At 39.7% G+C, this 21723-nt stretch overlaps 1 long non-coding RNA gene across 1 annotated transcript; it reads left to right on the top strand.

The window, feature by feature from the left end:
- The first annotated feature begins 19325 nt into the window (after positions 1-19325).
- On the top strand, positions 19326-20181 carry LOC141411575 (uncharacterized). The gene is made up of 3 exons (XR_012436415.1): positions 19326-19603; positions 19829-19988; positions 20065-20181. It is a non-coding gene; the product is annotated as an uncharacterized lncRNA (long non-coding RNA).
- The last annotated feature ends 1542 nt before the right edge of the window (positions 20182-21723 follow it).

Here is a 21723-nt window from a genome sequence, read left to right on the forward strand (position 1 = left end):
CTAACTTACCTGCACTTGGCCACATACACCTGAGCAGGTGTAGGGACAGTGTGTAGGACATGAGCCAAATTAGCTTAGTCTTGCACACTCTTGAGCCTATAGTCATTGTTATAGGCCACTGAGATTGTGTGGCTATTTATACAGCATTTCTGTGGCAATAGATAACTGAATCACTAGTGTTCCTCATCTTTAAATAGATAAAAGGTTTGCAACAACCTCAAAAAATATTGTGAAAATTAAATGGTACAATGCATGGGAAGTTCTTTGCCTGGACCTGCTACATAGAATGTGCCCAGTAAACATTAGCTACTACCATCTGGAGAGCAGGGCCTGCCTGACTCCTTCTATGCTTAAATTTGTGACATCTTTTTTTTGGACAGATTCTTTCCTCTGAAATTATATTTCCTTTCATGGACAAGGAAATTATTTGGTTAAGAATGTCATATCTTCATTATGCCTCTGCTGTAATTATTCTTTCCTTCCTCTTAAAGATTATTAGGCTTGATTTTATCCCATCATTGATGATTATAATAGGTATAAGCTTACTTTTATTTCACTATATATAACTCTGCTATTTTGCTTTATAGATTCCTGGTCTTCTCTAATCTATCAACTTGTTTTTCACACTATTTTCAGAGCTCTTTTTCATTTTGTTTTTGGTAACACCTTTGTTTTTACTTCAGTTCTAACATCATTTCATCTTGGGTGAAATGAGCTTGTGCTTCTATTTTCCTACTCCATCTCCTTAGGCTTAAGCTATAATGCATAAATGTAAAACTTCTCCATTGAACGGACAGGATCCATTTCCTCCAATGGCAAATGAGCCTCCTGTGGTCGGGCTGTAGGCAGCATTAAGAACTAGGACCAGAAAGCTGTGTGTGTGATGATCTCACCCACTGACATTTGGACCTCTGTAAACACATTTTGGTTCTTACTATTCTTATATAAATGGTGTACTTCGAAGTACAAATGGTGTACTTTGAAGATGTTAGTATACAACAGAATTGATGTTGGTTTTCTGTCTCAGTTTAAGCAGAGAAAATAAAAGAGGTTATATTCCTTTTCTTTCTTGCCTTTTTTTTCCATTTCAAAGTTGCTATGAGTGTATTCAATGATAGACAACAGAGAGATAGCCGTAGACTATTTTATTCCATAGTTGTAAATGCTGGTTTTTAATGCCAGCAGTTCTAGTCCATTGATGATATGTACTTTTATAATATGTGTTAATGCTATATGCAAAATGTTCTGATTCTTTGTGACAAGGGTCCAATTCAGTGTATATAATAAAATACACCCCTCCATTTGTTTCTTTATTCCCCTCATGGTCATCCTTTGCAAGTCATTCATGTTTTTCTTTAGGCATTTATTTGATCTTTGCTCATACTGTTGAAGAATGGTAGCTTGTTTCATGGTTTTCATATTTGTGTCAGATGTATCTTTTGATGTGTTAGGAACAATGCATCCTGTAGCTATAGTTTTTTGGATAAGCCAATCTTTCAGAAATTGTTTTTCAGACCTCAATAAATATTTTTCTTTAAATTAAAAAAAAACTAGGACAAGAGCTCAAGCACAGAAATAAATTTATAAAACCATTGCAACACAAGACAATCTAGCTCCTAAACAGCTTACTTATATCTTTCAGAAGACAGAATTCAGTAAGTATTTACTGATAAAATAATTGTGTGAATAGAGAGGTGCTATAGATTGAATGTTTTGTCTCCTTTCTGCAAATTCATATGTTGAAATAGTCCCCAGTGTGACCAGATTTGGATAAGGGGCTTTTAGGAGGTGGTTAGGTTGAGTGTAGAGTCTTCAGGAATGAATGGGATTAGTGGCATGATACAGGAGACCCCAGGTAACTTCATAGCCCTTCCTTCTGCTATGTGAGGACATAGTGAGCAGGTGTCATCTATGAATTAGTCCCTTACTAGGAACTAAATCTGCACACGTCTCGATCTTGGATTTTCCAGGCTTAAGAACTATGAGAAATAAATTTTGGTTGTTTATGAACTAATCAGTGCAAGGAATTTTGTTAGAGCAGCCCAAATGGATTGAGATGGCATGTGATTTAACACATTTGGTTTTCTGGACTTTCCTAACAAGTCCCTTGAGTCAAAAGATTGATGTAGAACAAGGGCTGGAATGAACAGCTGCTCAAGGGGTGAGGTGGCGAGATGCTAACGGGAGGCAAAGCTGGAATCAGAGAGGGGCAAACTGGTTCTTCTCAGCAGAAGCAATTCCTATATGGTATCTGAGGGCACAAATTCCTTAAAACTCACATAAGAAGGTATTTTCACTGTGAAACTCTAGTATAGGAAAATAAAGGCATTTTCTGAGTATCCTATTGACCAAGTCAGTGAAATACATAGTGCAGTTTAGAACTGTTTAAATAGAAAATGGAAAAAAGGAAAAACGTAATATGGACAAATGGCAATGGACTGGAAAATGGCTCCTTCAGAGGCTTCCTTCCCATAGTGATGTCAGACATTGAGATCCCGGAATTAATAGGTCTTCTCATTGGTGCCTTTTAACCATTCATGTTAGTATCAATAAAATGAACTTCTTACTTTATTAATTGATAACTAAAAAGTCTGATGGTCTAGTTCAGATTCATCTGTTTATTCAGTAACTCAGACAGCCAGTTTCCATTAACTTCCTTTACTGTTAAGTGTACCTGAAAGACTAAGTGCTCTAAAGCACAGTCCATTTTCCCTAGATGTTCATTAAGCAGCATGTGGATTTGGTAATGTAAAGAGCTGACTCAGGGAAATATCGGAGCTATGATAGATGCATGCACTAGGTACTAGAGATGTTCCTAGAATGGAAGTGCAAGGGGCTGTCCTTGCACAGTGGTGACAAGTGGGCCTGTGATCCAGGTGGATATGCTGGGCAACATCATTCTGGTAGAAGAAGCAGAACAAGCAAAGGTATATGAATGGTATAGGGACAGAAGTCTTGCACCTGGAACCCTACCACATGCCACCAGAATGCATTTGGAAGCAGAGCACTAAGACAAATCAGGGTAGCCAGAACACAAAGACTTTTGTAAGTTCTATAAGGAGTTTGTACCCATCCTGTGGGCAATGGGAGCCATTCCAAGTTCTAAGCAGAGCCAGCATGATCCGACTTGTGTTTGGAAAATTACTTTTGTAGCAGGCAGAGAATGGACTGAAAAGATAGGAGTCAAAGACCAATTAAGAAACCAAATATTTAAGAGAAAAATTGTGTGGAACTGATTTAAGATAAAGGGTAAATAAATTCACTTTTATCAATCATTTAAACAAACAATTAAGACCATTTAACATATATATGGCTGTACTACATACTGTCAGGTGTATGAAGGAAAATATGACCAAATCTCTTATTTTATTAAGTTTACAGTCCAGCAGGGACTATACTACTAATTCCACAGATGTTGCCCAGGGGATGATTTGCAATGTGACATAAGCAAGTCTCACAAGGATCCACAGAGGCTCAGAAGGCAAAGCAACATATTTTTGGTTCAACTGGAAAAGTGAACATTTGTGAATAGTACAGCATATCAGATTGGCCTTGCAAGAATCATAATCTTGTTTAAGGAAAACTTGTGGAGGATTCACAAGTGAGATAACAGCATGAGTAAAAGGCATCCAGCCATATGCATAGCCCAGTTTTGACGAGCAACATGCCTCCCTGTTGGTACTTGTAGAGGAAAGGTGTAAACTGAGTCTGGAAAAGGCGGGAGTGCCATATGGTAGAGGGTCTGAAGTACAAGGGTGAGCCACTCCTACTTCATTTGGTCTAGCCTATCCCTATAAAAGAAGGCACAGTCTCCAAGCTGTCTTGGAGAAAGCTTCCCATCAGCATTGGATAGAACAGATTGAAGGTGGGAGACTGTACAAAGGCTTGTTGCTATAGTGTGAGGCAATAGAAGCTAGAATCAGACAGATAAATTAGAAATGAAAGGGGGGACTCTGAGGTTGACTTCAATGTTATGAATCTTTGTGATTGGTTGGGTGTGAAGGGTTGAAGAAGGAGTTGAGTCAGCCTCAGCACAGGGACATTGAACTTGATCAATTGAGGAAAAATGAGGCCCAATAAGAGAAATTAGGAAGTGAGAAAAAAGATATGGCTAAGGGAAGATTATGCATTTAATTTAGGTCAAGTGGAGTTTTTGGGGTTGACAAGACATCCAGTTAGAATTCTGTATTACTGAAAGGAGGCAATTGTGTCACTCACCCTTCATCCTACAGGGACATTTGGCAATGTCTGGGAACATTTTGGTTGTCACAGATAGGGCCCAGAAGTGCTACAGACATGTCATCGATAAAACAAGCTACAATGCACAGGGTAACACCACAACAAAGACCTTATGTTCCAAATGTCAATAGTGCTAAGGTTGCAAAACTCTGAGCTAGATGTTTCTAGGACAAAAATAGAAATCATACTTAAGAAAGTAGACACTTCAGAAGTCACCAGTTCCAAACAATCTAAATTATAAGTGTAAATGACTTTGAATGTATACCCAGGAGTTATCTACCTAGAAGTAGTAACTGAAGCCACATAGATGAATTTGAGAGAATGCTAACCTTGGAATTCCTACCTTTCAAGGTAAGGGACCATACAGGAGCCCACGTGGCAGAGAGAGGTAGACTCCTCAAAGAAATCTGAGCCAATGGGCTGTGGTGGTGTAGGGGGAACAAGAACTGGGATAGAATCTCAGCAGAGGCCTCAGGAGGAACAGGAAGAACCCCACTGGGACCTGGACATTAGCCAAAGCTTTAGAGACTCTGATTGCAGTCTACTAGTTCCACCATGATGGACAAATGCTCAACCTCTCTCCCTGTTTCAGTGTCTCCATATAAAAGAAACAATTCTCTGTTGGATGAGTTGTGAACACGTGAGTTCATTTATATATAGTTTCTAGCAGATCCTTTGCTATACTCAGTAGACACTCAACAGGCTCAATAAATGGGAGCTTCAAAGATGGGGGCAGCAAATGCAGCTGGTGATCAGACAGCAGACATGTTGAAGACGTTGAACACTCATGGCAGAGTTTTAGGTAGTAGCTAAAGTAAGAGCCCTTAACCTCCAGGAGCTCGTCACCTGTGGCTATTTTTGAAAGTGCAGATTTCTGGGTCACTGATTGACCAGAATTTCATATTTTTCAGGCATTCACACACATATAATTCTGCTGAACAATGAGTTGCTTAGATCATTTGCAAGACGCTGGGGTAGACATAGCAATGATAAGAAATGATCAGTATCCATGAGTGTCAATAGGAGAAGCACAGATGCAAACAAGAAATGAAAATTTAAAGTGGCCCTTGCAGTAGAAAGTCTATGTGCAAAATTATAAGTCTAGAAGAAAGACCAGATCCTGGAATCCTCAGGGAGCTCTCAAGGGCAGTGAAGGGTGGCTGAGTCTACCAGGCCAGGAGAGAGCAGAACACACTCAGCAGAAGGAAGAGTAGGAGTGAAGGTGTGAAGGTCATGCTGTGCACAGGTTCCTGGTGGCACTGGAAATAGTCTGAAGAAGTGAGCTGGTGAAAGAGCAGTGGAATAATTTTAAAACTTAGAAAAATCAGGTGAAGAAGAACTGAAGTGCTTAAAGGTGGTAGCAGAGGATGGAGTAGAGAGGATGACACTGAGTTAACAAGAGCAGTGTCGTATATTTTCAGGTTAATTACTTTTTGTGGTATTTAATATTTAACTAGCCATTAGATAAATCAATACATGTATGCATGTGGGTAAAATGAAATAAAGATCAAAGCATCACAAAGGAGTCTATGATAAAAATCAATGTTTCCATCCTCAATAGTGTATCTCACCCGGGCTACTGTTGACAGTTTCATTGCAGAATTTTCCATGGACATACAGGTATTTCTTCCCCCCCCTTTATCCATACATTTATCTATCTGTCTTTTAGCTACCTGTCTATCTAGTTATCTACATATGTCAACTTGGCTAGGCTAAGCTACCCCAATTGATTTGTCAAACCCCAGTCTAGATGCTGCTGCAAAAGTATTTTTTAATAGATGGAATTAACATTCAAATCAGTAAACTTTTGGTAAGGTAGATTCATTCTATAATGTGTGTGGGACTCTTCCAATCAGTTGAAAGGCCCCCAGAAAGAAAGACTGAGGTCCCCAGACCTGCAGAATGCCTTTGAACTCAAGACTGCAACATCAGTTCCTTCAACAGTTCATGACCTGCTGCCCTTCCCTGTCCTGCAGATCTTGGATTTGCCACCTCCTAAAAATTTATGAGATAGTTCTTTAATTAATCTTCCCCTCTCTCTTTCTCTTTCTCCATGTGTATATGTATGTATATGTATATATATATATATATATATATATATATATATGTACATATACATATATACACAAACACCATTGGTTATGTTTATCTGAAGAATGCTGACATATACACCACATTTATTTTGTATTTTATTTAAAAAAATGAATGCATTGCTTTTACTTCCTTCATTCACTTACTTCTTCCAAAGGTGTTCCTATCTTACTGTTGTCACTTACCTAAACATGCCTCATATGGATGCAATGATGTGTGGCTCCTGATTGAAGTTCACTTAGGTGGATTAAACCCTCTAATTGCCTTGCCTAGCCTTATTCATCCTCTCTGTGTGTTGTAGACATATATTTGTGGTACATGTTTCTAATAGTGAAATTGCTGGAACAATGCACATAAGCATATTACAATTTGATTGAAATTACTGAATTGCTATCCAAAAATTTTGTACCAATTTACAAAATTGGCACCAGTATATGAGATTTTTCTTTTCACACTCTTGACACCATTTATCATTGTTAGGTAAAAAAATAGACTCTCATTGTTTTTACAACTCACATTTCTTTACCTATGTTTGAAAATTGGAATTCGAAATCACCAGTTCATTTTATTTGAGTCACTGTAAACTGGTGTCTGTTATTTATTCTCAAAAAACACATATGCAGTGTTTCAAGGATATAGTGTGCTTCAGTGCTAATGCAAATTTATAAGTAACACTATAGGCAACTGGCTTCCAGGCTTTGACCTCTGGAAGCGCTGGCTCCATGGGCTCTGGCAGTCATTTGATTAACCTCAAAGGAGCATGACTGTACATTGCATGTGATTGTACTTTTAAAACCAATTTATTGTTTAAAATTGAGGATAAGTATACAATGTTATTAAAATATTTATACAAATTTAAAAACTTTTGAAACAAGCACCATGTTCTATATGAATCATGCCAATCACAGAATTGACAAGTGTTGAAAGGAAATTTCTTTATAAAAAAATTATAAAGGTTCATTGGCAGCCCTTGAAGATGGCTCAGGTAAATAGAAGTCATCCTAACTCTAGGTTGGATGGGAGCAATGTTTTTAAGATGTCAAATTTTCTCAATCAATTTATGCATTCAATGTAATTCGATGAAAATGCCAATTGGTTTTTGGTGGAGCTTAGAAAGCTAAATGTAAAATTTATATAAAACCACAAGGGGCAGAGAATTGCTAAGACACTCCTACATAGAAAAAACAAGAGAGAGAACTTGATATAATAAATATCAAGAATTATCACAAACCGCACTAACAGACAATGCAGGGCTATATAGACAGGTCAGTGGAAGTAACATGTGGGCATGCGCACACAGAAGTAACAAGGTGGAGTGAAGAAGACAACTAGATTTTCTAGAATAGATAAGAAAATTGAATATCTGTAGAAAGAAAAATGAAATTAACACTTATCTTACAACACAGTCAAACTCAATCCCAGCTGGACTGAAAACATAAATGCAATAAAACCATAAAACTTTCAGAATGCATTATAGAAGTGTATCTTTGCTGTTTGAAGGCAGGAAAGCTTTTCTTAATCTCCCTAATCATTAAAGCAACAATGACAAAAATGACTACATTAAATTTAAGATCCTCTATTCATCATAATAAAGCAGACAAGAGTGAAAAGATTAGCTATGCAATGAGATGATTATAAATTTCTACCAACACTGTATCCAAATCTGCATTCATATTTATGTATCCAAGAAAGGTTACTTTGCAAAATGACTAAGCCACTCATACAAATAAGGGAGGAAAAGATAATTCATTAGAAAAGTGGATAAAGATACCAACAAGCAATTCATAAAAGAGGAAATCTATGTGGCCATTAAGCATGCAAGCACAATGGCTGAAGATGTAGCTCAGTGGTTAAGTGTTTGCCTAGTATGCGTGAGGCCCTGGGTTTGGTTCCCAGTACTAAAAAAAAAAAAGCATGCAAACACTGCTCAACTTCATCCTTAATTAGGGAAAAGCATATTACATCAATGAAATATATCCCTGTTTCAAGAATGGCTAAGATCAAGGGCTAGAAACATCTCTCCGTTACATGGAAAGGACAGGTAAGAGGATCCTGGCCCAAAGCTGGCCTTGGGCAAAAATGAGAAAACTGATCTGAAAAATCACTAAAGCAAAAAAGGGCTGGGGACATGGCTTAAGTGGTAGAGCATCTGTCTAGTAAGTACAAGGTCATGAGTTCAAATTTCATGCCACTCTCCCCCTTGAAATAAAGTACAGAGAGCATCACATGGTAACAAGGAGTTAATCAACAGGAACTCTTAAGAATTCCTCTAGAGAGAAGAGTATGCACTAGATTCTTATTGCTGATAAAACAATTTAACACAAATTTAGTGGTTTTAAAACAGAACACATTTATTCTTTTTCAGTCCCGAGGCTAGAAATCCAGTTTTGGTGGGCTCAAGTCTACGTGTCAGCAGGATGTGTCCTGGAGATTCTGGGGTTGATTTGTTTTTCTCCTCACTTCCACTTCTATTTTTAGGCGTAGTACTTTAATTTCTATTACGAAAAAGAATAATTAGACTCAAGGAAGTGACTGAAGAAATTAAGTGGACTTTTGAAAGCTCTGTCTAGTTATATGCTAATTAATCAGTCAAGTATAGGACTCCATTTTGATACAGTTACATAGAATATTGATACAAATAAGAGGTTTTGCAATTTGTTGGTTGCCAGAACACAACAGGTTCCTATCATTATCTCCCATTCAGAAGAAATCTGCAGAATGACAGGGAAAAGGCTTTAAAGCCAGTGTGTCATTTGGTTTAACAAAAGGTGCCAATGGCTCTTGCAAAGCATACATGGATAGTTTAAATATAGCACAATACTGTTGTGTTTTTAGCGATAACTCCACCATAGATTCAGTAAAAGTCACACCAGGAAGGCTATGAAGGAAACTACAATTTGTGGCCATTGCAACAAAGCCAGCATCAGTCATTTCAACCAACATAATTGGTGAGTGACATCTCAGTGACAATGTGCGATACTCTGCCAATGAAAAGACATCTATAAAAAGCCAGAGATTAGCTCTCCACGACATAGCCTGGATGAATTAAGATAGCCAAGGTCCTCGTGGTTGACCAGGCAACAAGATCATATATCACCACGCAGAGGTTCCAAATTATTTTGGCTGAAAAAGGTGCTGTTGCCTGACCTCCTGGCTCTACCTCTTAATTACGCTGTGAGCAGCTCACTGATTTTCCTTAGACAGCAGCGTCAGGGTGACAGACCCGGAGCAGCTAAATGGTTCCTCTGAAAGTGACTTCTGCTGCTTGTCCATTCTGAGGTCAGACACATACTGTCATGGGCCCTTCCAGCTCTACCTGTCTCTTGAATAAAGAAGGTGTGTGACTGGAGAGGTGGCAGTGACAACAGGCATGGGCCACACCTCACAGTGAGCATGACTCAACTAGAGAAGTGGAAGCAAATGAAGTGAAGCAAATAGCCAGGGAAGGTAGACAAGGAACCACACTCTTTGTTGGGGCTTGTTTTAGACTTAATGATCTGTGTTCCACTGAGTGCAGAAAGGTTTGGGACCTTTGGTTCAAATCTTCTAAAATTTCAACGTGGATGGCAAGAGTGTGGCGATACGGTTAACAGGAATGCATTTACTTTGGCTCCAAAGTCTTCTTCTGTCAAATCCAAGGAATTTACAATGAGAGAAGTACTTCATAAGAGAAAAGAGAAGGATATTACCTATTTCAAAACCTACCTGCGCCCTGGTGACAAATAGAACAAGATTTCATCCAGCCAATTATCTATAGGGCACCAAAAATGCTTACAAAAAAATTTTTTTTTCTTTGTCAAGATTGATTTATTGATGACAAGATGGATATATTGTAGATTCCTCTTAATAATTATTAGTATTATAATCCTAATATTAACTTTTTTCATTATAGTTCTGTCCAAAGTATTTAAAATACTGGAAACTTTAAGTGGTAACAAAAAATAAGCAGAAATAAATTTCAAAAGCCATGTGCCTGATTAGGTTGTAGAAATACAGGCAAACCAAAATTCTACAAGTTGGAGAACTGTAGTCATCCACAGATTAGCGATGAACTGGCAGGTGTGGTCCAGTTGTTAAAGAGGATAATGTCCCAATGCTCAATATGAATAAAACATGCTGGATGTATGTAGGCAGAGCCAAATGTTAATGCAGGCTATTATTGATAACTGATGGCTGGCTGTTTTATTGAATCTCTTATCTTTGGCAGTGGGAACTCCTCTCTCTTGCTGTTTGTCTTTAATTTCCATATTGGAAATGTTTCCTTTGTTTTTTTTTTTTTTTTTGTTGTTGTTGTTCAACTGAAGACTCAAACTAATCTCTGCTTACATTTAAAAATCCTATCGTATTAACTTACAGTTAACTACAGATATAGAGTCTTGATATTGTGTGTTCATGTGTGTCATAGCCCATGCAAAGTGTGTTTGGACAGAGTAGATGATTCTTGGCTTTTCACTTGATATGGGTGCACTGTCTTTTTTAATGAATCTTAAACTTAGGACAATTTCTTTGTGGCAATTTCCACTGGCTTGTAGACTGCAACTTGCCTATGCATTTGCCCTTTCCAGCCAGTTTAATCTGATGGATAAAAAAATAGATAAATGCCTACCTAATGTGACTTGAAGGACTAGTGGCAACAGTCCCTGCTCAAAATTAGGCTAGTCATCCAGAACAATCACTAGCGATGACCTCTTATTGAGTGTGTTCTATGTGCTAGCCACTATCCGTGTTTGTGGGGACAGACACTAACACACATTTCCATGCAGTCCCCAGGGTCCCTTTCCTCATACTTGTCAATCAGCTAAGCAATGATATCCCAGATTTCTTGTTTTATCTATTTCTACATTCATGAAACATTTGGGCTGCTTTACCTCTTCATGGCTTGGCCAAAATGAAACTACCAGCCTTTGCTCAAACAGGAAGTTTACTGTTTCTCACAAAAGCAGTAGAATATCTATAAAAACAGGGCATGGCCCTGGGAGCATCCTGGATGCCTCTCTTCCAGTCTCTGAAGTAGTACTTAGTTCAGCACCCAGCTGAGAGCCCAGTCCAGAGAAAGTCTGACCTGCTGCTGGAGAGGTGCTGTGTAGGTCACATCTTAGTCTTTGCCCATGCTTACTCATCTGCTGATGCAGAGGTAGAAGGATGTTTGCTGTTAGTAGAGAAATGGCATCCATAATCTGTAGCTCACACACAACATAGCTAACCGCACCTCTGAGGATTTGAACCTCAGAGTCCAGGCTTTCTCACAACACCACCATCCATTCTTTCTCTGAGGCATTTAAGAGATATTTGGTTTTCAAATATTTTTCACTGTGGAAGTTTTGTTTCAAAGGAAACCTCTGGCAGAAGTCCAAGATATAACAGACATACAAACATCAACTTTGGGTTAGTTTCTGATATGGTTTGTATCTAAAATGTCTCCCTAAAGTTCATGTGTTGAAGATGAAGCCCCTAGTGTAGCAATATTCAAAGGTGGGGCTTTGGGTGATGATTGGATCATGAAGGCTCTGACATATGAATAGATGAATCCATTTATAGATTAATAGCTTAATGTGTCATTGGGATGTAGTGGGAAATTTAGGAGGTGGGGCCTAGTTATAAATAGGTCATGTGTCTTTGAAGGGTATATTTGTCCCTGGTCCCTTTCCCCTTTATCTCTCTCTCTCTCTTTCTCTTTTGCCTGCCATGAAGTGAGCAGTTTTCCTCTTTTAGGTCTTTCTGCCATGACCTACTGACTCTTCACAGACCTAAAAATAACCAACCCAAGTGACCGTGGATGAAAATTGTGAGCCAGAATTAATCTTTCCTTGCTTGAGTTGATTGAACTCAGGCATTTTGTCAGAATGAAGGAATGCTGATTAACACAGATCTGAAACACCTCTATTGTCTCTGTTTCCTTCCTGGGAAGTATTTGGGAAGGAGTGTGGTTGCATAGGGAGTGTGTTGAATACCTCTAGGGAGTGCTTCTGACATCATGAAAACAGGAATTGATGCCCTGGTAGCATTCTGGACAGCCTCAACACTAAAGCAGGGATCAGAGTCAGTTTCAGAACTTTAATCCAGAGCTAGTCTTCTGCTGTGTTTAGTGTACTACCGTTGAAAAGTATGTTTTTATGAACCTTGTTCACAAATGCCTCAACAATAGTTTTTGCATCAGCAGTGTTTAGCAGGAATGAGTTCAAGGGCTTAAAAGGGACAAACACTTGAGCAGGAGGTGATCAGGCAACCAGGCAGGCATTAAGAAGGTGGTTTCTCTCCTTCAACATATCCCTGGTTCTATACATCTTCTCTATATCTGGGGGGTAGCTGACCATTTTTCTTTCACTCAGAACTAGTTACCAGGCCAGAGAAAGAGCTGAGAAAACCAAGTTCTCAAGAAGAAATAATAAAAAAAATTTTTGATTAAAAAAAAGATATGAATTTGACACTTTAACTAGCTGATAAATCATGAAGTCCTAAAACTAAGATAGATACAAACTTTTTTTCCTTTCTCCAAATGAAAAAGAAGTTCTGAGAAAAATAAACCAATTTCCCCAACAGTTTTTTCTGTTTCTCTTGCTAAACATACATGATTTTCATTGAATGGATTGAAAGGAAATGAGTCTGTGAGCTCACATTTTTAATTTTTGATGTATTGACAGAACATATCAGTTCATTAAAGAAATGATATTTAACTCATTTAAATGTTTGATTCTTCATCTTAAAAAGTAATTTAAAGCTTGTCTTGAATACCTAGAATTTATTCCGGATTTTCTTCTAACTTTTCTGGATTTAACAGCAAAATTTGTATTTGATGCCAGCCCACCCAAGGTGCTAGCAGAGATGGAGTCTCTGATGTAGCCTGGCTTTTCAAGGTCTGCTCTATTATTCTGCCCCTAGACTCTATAATATGGTGTTGCATGCCCAAATAGAACACCAGCTGAGCAAAACCATTGGTTTTACCCAATGTGGTGTTACTGCTTATGAAATAGTATTTAATGTGAAATATGCAAGATAAATGAAGTTAATACTTAAAATACCTTTTATATGACAGCCAAAGAAAACTTAATTCAAGTTAATAATAAGAGCTTAAAATACCATCTATTTTATGTGATCCTTTTGATACAGTATGTCAGGGACGTATCTATATGGAAACTATTCTATAAGCCAATTGTATTTTACTGCTACATTACACAGCTTGCAAAGCAATAGTGTGGGAATGAAATATTTAAAAAGATGTGGAATAGTAGGTATAAATTTTCTTATTTGACTTGAAGGCTTGAATGCTGTTTTAATAAAGCCTGGCTTTTTATATGGTATTAATCAGTTACTTTAAAGACAGAATAGTTCATAAAGTCTTCTGATCCAAACTGCCAAATTGAGAGCTTGGTTTTTGCAAAAAATGCCAGTGACATTTTTGTTGGACTGGAATAGAAGATGAGCAGATTAACTTTCTGTACTGTTGAGAAAGGTGCCATCAATGTCTTTCAAAGTGTATTGCTCAGGAACTCTACTGCCTTGCCATAACCTCCTTCCAGACAGTTCATTGTCAACCTATAGGCTAATGCTGTCTTCTGATGATACAAGTGCTGCTGATGTGGATTAAGCATTTAATTATGTACTAATGAATTTTGTCCTCACGTGAATCAATTTAATTTAACCCCCTTCCTCCTGCTCCTTGGTCACAGAATGAGAACTATACTTGTGGTTGGGAGAGGGTGAGAAGAAATATTCCTTCCTTCTCAGCCTTCAGTTAGGGACTCCAAACACCAGCAAGAGGTCACAGAGATAGAGAGAAAAGTGCCTTATACAGAAACCTGGCTCAAAGAACTGAATGGAGATCGAAAAATAACTCTCCTGATTTGATATTATTTTTTTCTAGCTCTGCCCTCACAACTCTGATTGTGGATTCCCTAACATCTGAGCATATTATGGTCTCTAAAAGCAGAGGCATTTGGCATCTCGTGGGCCAGATTTTATACTTTAAAATATGATATATGAGAGAGTTTTGTTTAGACTTTTCCAACATAACAAAAACAAAAGCTCAACAATACACACACGCACAGAAATACAAGAACGGAATTGCACAGCATCGAAGAAAAATTGTTTTTACTCACACAAGAGAAGGAAAAATAGGAGTAGAAAACACTTACTGAGTATTTTGCCTACCGACTTTGGTACTTGCAAATATTTTTTTCACCAAAAGAACAGAATACATTGAAGCTTTCTTAACTCATTCTTTTGTTCCACAGATTTATTTTGGGGAGGATTTTTTTCGCTCTGTTTTAGTTTAGAGTCTGGGTGGTGGCATCCTCTGGAAAGGAATCCCTTGACAAGCCCAGGCAGTCTTTGCCCTGGAGGTCTTCCAAGAATGAGAGTCAAAGCAAATCCTGGGAGGAAACCGGTAAGTCTGGGATGCATTCCTGTGTCGCTCTGTCGTTCTCAGAGCACTTGGACTTACTCTGATAAAGCCACTCTGGTGTCTCATGAACTCAGTCTGCTAAGCTGTTGAAACTAAGAGAGAGATAATTGAGGAGAGATGAAAGGGCCTGGACTTGGGGCTGGGAATATTGGGGGTGGGAGCCGGCCAAGTGGAAGCTGCAGGTTCCTGTCCATACAGACAGGCAGCATTAAACGTGGTGATTATGGGGCTGCTCCCACCGGTGAGTAAGTACGTGGGAGTAATTCCAGGCTACTCTGCGATTGCAGAAACAACATTTTCAGGTTCCTGCTGTTTCATTTGATTCATTTCTACATAGGGCTCCAGAGAGATGAAATAGTCAGAAAGTGCCCATTTTGCTATGTTCTGAGAGTATTTCCTACAGAAGCAGAGCCCAGCCGGTGTTTGTCCGGGCTGTGTCTTTTCACACAAGGCCAGCCTGGCTGTGCAGTCACTGCTCTCAGGTTAGGAAGGCTTTCTGTTAAATGTGTCCCTCTGGGAACTCTGAGGCAGATGGGGCATGTGTTGGACAACCTTGCAGAAGTGAGAGCAGCTCCCAGGAAGATCAACCTCCTGGGTCGTGGTGCTCTCATCTGCCTCCCCCAGCAGCCCTGTGAGGCCAGCCTTGGGCCTGACTTTAGGAGTTTGCTCAAATCTGAAGGTTACTTCTCCATCATGGGCTTTATTTATTTTACTGGTTAGCTATTTCCTAGGCTTGAGGTAGAGATTTACTTTACTGTAAGATGTGAAAGTTTTTATTATTTTAGCTAACACATTAAACCTAGACAGCTACATTTTATGAATCTCTAATTAGAAGCAGATTCCTAGAATTTTTCTCTAACTCATCTGAAGTGGTGGCAGCCCTCTGACCCTGACACAAGGGTACATGCACAAAGAACTGCTCATAGCAGCCTGGGCATTGACCTCACTTTTCTTTCATGTCCAGGATCTCTTTGGAGGACGACTGATAGCTGTTTGGATGAGTTAATGTGAGCAAGACTCACATAACCGTGTCTGCCACTTGGCTAACACCCCATAAGTGTCAGCGTTGTTTTTTCTTTGCTGTTCTGTTTAGAGTTGCACATCCATTGGTCCTTACAAATCAACCTTTGTGAAGTGGGCAGGAGATAACTTCACCTCGCTTCCTCTCCCACTGCTAAACGCTGCTTAAATCTGCCAGTGCACAGGTTCCAGAGGGCAGAGACACATACAGCTTTCCTTCTTTGCTGAGAGCCATTCTGACCATGGTTTCCAGTTGTTGGCAGTGGACAGCCCCAGCTTACAAGCATGGAAGTGTCATTTGTCCTGGGATTCATGAAGCAAGTGCTTATGTCTCTCCTCATTGACATAAGGAGACTTCATTGTGATTTCCTTCTCAGCCAGAGGTCAGGGGAAGGGTAGCTTGAAAAACCACCCAGACTGCCCAAATAAACTAAAAATAAGAGCATAGAGCAATGTTTTTCTGCAAATCTCAAGTCAGGCCACACATCAGAAATGACCAGTATACGTGATTTGTTGACTTTAATGGCAACATAAGCAGTCATTGACCAAAACACCAATTCACCAAAGTTCATCAGAGTCTGGTTGCATGGCTTGTGTCTCTTCTTGTCCTGGCGCTCCTCTAAGACAACTGCAAGCAGATTTTAAACAGATTCCTTTGGGTGTCAACATGGTAGGGTTTAAATGTGTTCCCCCAAAATTCATCCTTTGGTGACTTAACCTCTAAATGCATATGTTAATAGCACTTGGAGGTGAGACCTGTGGGAGATAAGTAGGATCAGGCGAGGTCACGAGGGTAAGGGCCCCATGATGGCCTTAGTGGCTTTGTAAGAAGAGGAAGAGAGACCTACACTGCCTTGTTTGCTCTCTCTTGCCATGTGATATACCTCCATTGTTGTTATGACGCGACAAGGTCTTTGCCATATGCCAAGTAGCTGTAGGCACTGTATGTACTCTTGAAGTTGACAACCTCTAGAACCGTAAGTCAAATAAGTGCCAACTTTTTATAAATTACGAGGTCTCAGGTATTTTTCTATAGCAACAAAGAAGTGGACTAAGACACACCATAAGCGTCCCAAGTCACTAGATAGGTCTTGTTCCTCATACACCATGGTGTCCCTGGTTCATTCCTCCTAGAAATACTTGCACATTACTTTGCCTCTGTTAGTTTTCATGAATAAGCTTATACATTTCAGTAGCACTGATTATTGGGAAAGGCTAATGATCTCTGCAAAAATAAAACAAAACTGTGAGCCTACAAAGTTCTTTCATTTGAATATTGCCGATTTGTGATCTTGAGCGGGAAAGAACCAGAGAGAGATAATTTGTAGTGCTCCTACATGGAGTCACAATGCTTGTATTGTTTGTTTGTTTCCAAGCTTCTTAATCACTTCTTTCTGTTTGATAGGGATAATGATAGGTAAACACCATCCTCTAGAAATTTTTAATGGTGCTCTGTGTAATAGAGTGGGGAAAGAAGAAACAGCAAGAAGTGGTATTCTTGTGCGTTAGGAAACTACCCTGAGAAAGTCAGGGAGAAGCCCTGTAACCCAGCTCCTTTCCCTGCCCCAAGGCTTATGCCCAGACAGGTGAAATGGCAGTACTGGGGCGCTGCCCTGGAATCTTGTTGTTCACCCACCTCATAAAGGACTCTGCCCTGGCACCAGGGAATCCATGTCACTGATGGGTGGCTTGGGAGAGCTGCCAGGAGCACAAGGTTCTCTCTACCCCCTCCTCTTCCACCATCCCTCCTACCCTTTCATCTACCTGCCTCTTCTTCCATTACCACATTCTTATGTAAAAATTATGGGTATTCATTTGGCACCCAAATCTTCTCTGGCCCCAGGTGCTCCAATCCAGTTTTCCAAGGCAGGAACAAAAGGGCTCGGTGATTGAGTCAAATCCTGAATTTTTCAAATGGCCTTGGGGTTGTGTTTCAGCCTGTTCAGATATACAGAGCAGAAAGTTGGTATCCACGGGTATGTGGAGGCCACCATGGAGGAAAAACCACGCATCCTCACAATGTACAGAGTTGAGTGCTGTGCTGCAGACGCTGAAACCACTTTTCCCACCATGCTCTCTTGCTTCCGCTAGAGCAGGTCTCATTTCACCAAATCTCAAATTGTTCATTCCAGTCAGGCATATTTGCTTTTACCTTGCTTTGGTGGCACCCTTGGCTTTATGGGATGCAGGTTTTTACCATATTAAGGGAGGAAAACACTCATCAGCTCACACAACAACTTAAATACAACTGAGGATCACAGACTGAGAGCTTCCCCACATCCGCTGAGCTGCAGAACATGTTATGGGAACTTGCTGCTTTTGAAATTCTTTTGATTTTTAAATTTTTAAAAATTTATCACTTATTTTTTACCATGCTTGGTCAATCAATACCATGTGTACTAAATGAGTAAGGTGGACTAACGGTAAACACATGAATGATGACCTCACATTAGTGGCTATAAATAACCTGGGTGTATTGCTGTCAGCACAGTGTGGTAATGGAAGACTTGGGTGAGTCCTGCTGCCGCACCACTTATTAGTGTGTGACCTTGACAGCTGACCGCCTCTTGTTGCCTCAGTTCCCACAGCTGTGGAATGGGGACCATTACAGGGTCTGAGTTGTATATGTGCTGGGAGGGAGACTTCCATGAGAATCACAGAGACGCTTTTAATTGTGACCAGTGTACAGCTAACACCAGCAAATGACAAACAAAGTGATCCTTTCTATTTGGCATTGCTTACTAATGCTTCTTAGTCTTTTTCTTCCTTGGTGGGACATGAAAATCCCAATATAATGATGAGTGCATTCATTTCTTTATTTTGAGAAAAAGGAAAGAAATGATGTCTATAGATCATAGGATGTCAGGCCATGCTTAAAAACAGGTGCACTTCTCTTTGAGAAGTTACCATCCTACACTCAAGGACAGAGGGAAGAGAGGAAGGGCCACAAGACCTAGAATGTGGGACCTGGAAGGTCCACAATCAATTTACCATATTGGAAAGAACAGTAAGAGTTTGAAGACCTGCCTTCACTAAGCAGTCTTGGTAAAAATAGCTTCTCCTCAGTTTTGTACATTCAGAAATGCTGTAATCAGCCAGTTTCCCAAGATTATTTTGAAGAACGCATGGGCATATTTGCATGATCTGCAGACACCGTACATATGTAAGATATGATTGTTCTTTCCCTGTTCTGTGCAATCCCCAAAGAGTGCATGTGGGATTCCATTCCAGAATATAGGAAAAAATGTTTCTCTTCAAATCTAGTGAGTGTGGCACTAAAGTCTTAGTGTGCCAAAAAGAAAAAAAAAAGTAAAAATACATTCAGATTTCTGTGACATTTTTTTCTTTAAATAATAAACATAAATCCTTCCTTGGGACAGTTGCCATCCCAATTAAGAAATTTATTCATAGGTGTATTTATGTAAAACACATGCATTAAACAAACTTTGATGTGTCCTCTAAATTTTAGACAATTCTCACAAATTATAATTGAAAATAAGAAAAACAAATCTTCTCACTTCTGATTCACTTTACTTTACCTACTTAATGGCAAATTTCTGACTACTTAGCAAGCAATCTTGGCATCTCCACTTCCTCTGTTGAATGTCAAGAATTCGAGACCCTCCCTCGTCTGGGCAACCCAGGAGCCTCCGAATAGGAGCCACTCCAGGGCAAGGTCCTGCATCATCAGAGGCTGGTGCTGTCTTAGCTCTTTACAGGCAGTTGTAGAAGTGTGTTTGTTGCATAGACCTGAACTGCCAAAGTGAGTTGACCCATCCACCCACCATAGGATGCTGCAGAGTGACTGCCAACAAGGCTTCCGTGCAATGAACAGTGACAATTAAATTCAAGGTGAGACAAAGATGGTTGTTCTTCTTGGGTATGTCTGCTCCAGAGTTCCCATCTCTCTTTGTGTGTGTGTGTGTCTGTGTGTGTGTGTGTGTGTGTGTGTGTGTGTGTGTGATTGAATTCAGAGCCTTGTGCTTGCTGGACAAATGCTCTGCCACTTGAACCACACTACAGTCCTCATTTGGTTTAGTTATTTTTTTCAGATAAGGTTTTGTGTTTTTGCCCCAGGTCATCCTTGGACTACTAGCTACAAATAGCTGTGATTATAGGCATGAACCTTCCCACCTGGCTTGGATCTTGAGATGGGATTTTACCAACTTTCTGCGCAGACTGGGGCCTTGAACCAAAATCCTCCTGATCTGTGCTTCTCAAGTAGCTATGATTACAGGTGTGTACTACTGTGTGCAGCCCAGAGTTCCTATTTTTAGTGTTTCATGTTACAATGACCTTAACTCTCCTCCTAGGCACCAGACCATCCACTTTAGAACCGAGATGAATTCAATCAAGATCAAGATGAGAAAAATATGACAATTTACAACCTGCTAACATACCTCTAGGCTTCCTGCCTAATTGCCCCTAGCCTTCCCTTTGGATTCTAGGAATTTAGAAGAAAAAGATATTTTCAAGGCAGACTTCATGAGCATTCCACAAAGAGGTAATGAAATGAGTGTTCATGTTGACACCTGTGAAAATCTTACTTGAGATTTCCACATTTATATTTCATATGGTAAAGTGTTTTGGCCATAGGGAGATAGCCAGAGTTGATCTGTCCTGGGTGGGGATATGACTAACTTCACTCACAAAAATCTTAGTGTGAATTTTGGGGACAGTTCACATTGGCAGTTCACAAGGACATTCATTTCTGTTGGGGACACTGCAGATTAAATAATTCCATGGGAAAGGAGTAGTGCAACAGAACATTTCCTGTGGAGCTTTTCTTTGGATGTTTTGCCCAGGGCAAATAGGTAAGTAGCTGCAATTTTCTAGATCATTCCTATTTTTGGCTCTCAAGGCCAGAGGCATTTGAACACCCATGTTGGAGGCTGGATTCTCAGAGGCTGGGAACAGAGGAGCGCCAAGCTGTTTTAGATCAATTGCTCCCCGTGCTTAAAGGGCTAGTAAAAACAGGTTATAATGTTTACATGACTTTTTATGGGTCAGAGTTTATTACAGTTCTATTCTATGGCCTACAGCAGAGGGACATTTTACAGGGTTTTGCTGCATTTGACAGTTCTGTTTCAGTGCATTTGGTAGGGGAAGTATTTTTTTCTTCCTTTCATTTTCTCTGTTTTGTTCCTTTGCTCTGCATCTCCCACCCACCCCCCACAAGCATGCTCTTAAGCACCTCTTCTTCAAGCACTTTTTCTTTTCCTCAGAAAGCTACTAAGTGGTTTAGACCCAGATTCTATAGAAGGTTCAGTGAAACTTCCCAATTTCGATCAGTATTTAGTCTTCCTGTGGAAGTTCAGAGCAAAATCCTCATGAACAAGACATTTTACCAAGAGACGTTGAATTTGTATATATATCCTGTGATTTTTCTCTTCTCTGTACTGGTCAGCAGTCTTTGGACAGAAGAGCCCAGACTTTGGAGGCTGGCAAGCCTGTTTGACAGTTCATTACCTTGGACAAAGTCTTAACCTTTCTGGGCTTGGGATACATGAACTTACTCCAAAGATCACTGTAAGAGTTAAAAAATAAAATTATGCATGGACCACGGTAATAGTGACTTCATTCACACCAATTGTGTGTTGATACTATTACAGACTTAAAGTGAGAGCAGGAGTCAAGGTCCTTGCTCTCTGGTTCTCAGGGAGAGAGAAGATACACAAATGAACCCTTCTCAGCAGAGGTAGGTGCTGTGGAGAAGCACGGATGAGTTGAGAGAGGCAGGGAGTGAGAGGTTGTCATTGTTTCAGCTAGACTGTTGAGAAAAGGCCTATGATGAGGTGACATTTGAACAGAAGACTCAATTTAGTGACTGATTAAACCATAGAATTTCCTGAGGCAGAACATTCTAGGAAGAAGGCCAGAAAGGGCAAAGGCCCTGTGGCAGGAGGGTTGATATGATAGAAGGCAACTTGTGCTGGACCCCAGAAGTCTAGAGAGAGAGGGAGGTTTTGAAC

The sequence above is a fragment of the Castor canadensis genome, chromosome 10 (assembly GCF_047511655.1).
Source record: "Castor canadensis chromosome 10, mCasCan1.hap1v2, whole genome shotgun sequence".
NCBI classification, from domain to species: Eukaryota; Metazoa; Chordata; class Mammalia; order Rodentia; family Castoridae; genus Castor; species Castor canadensis.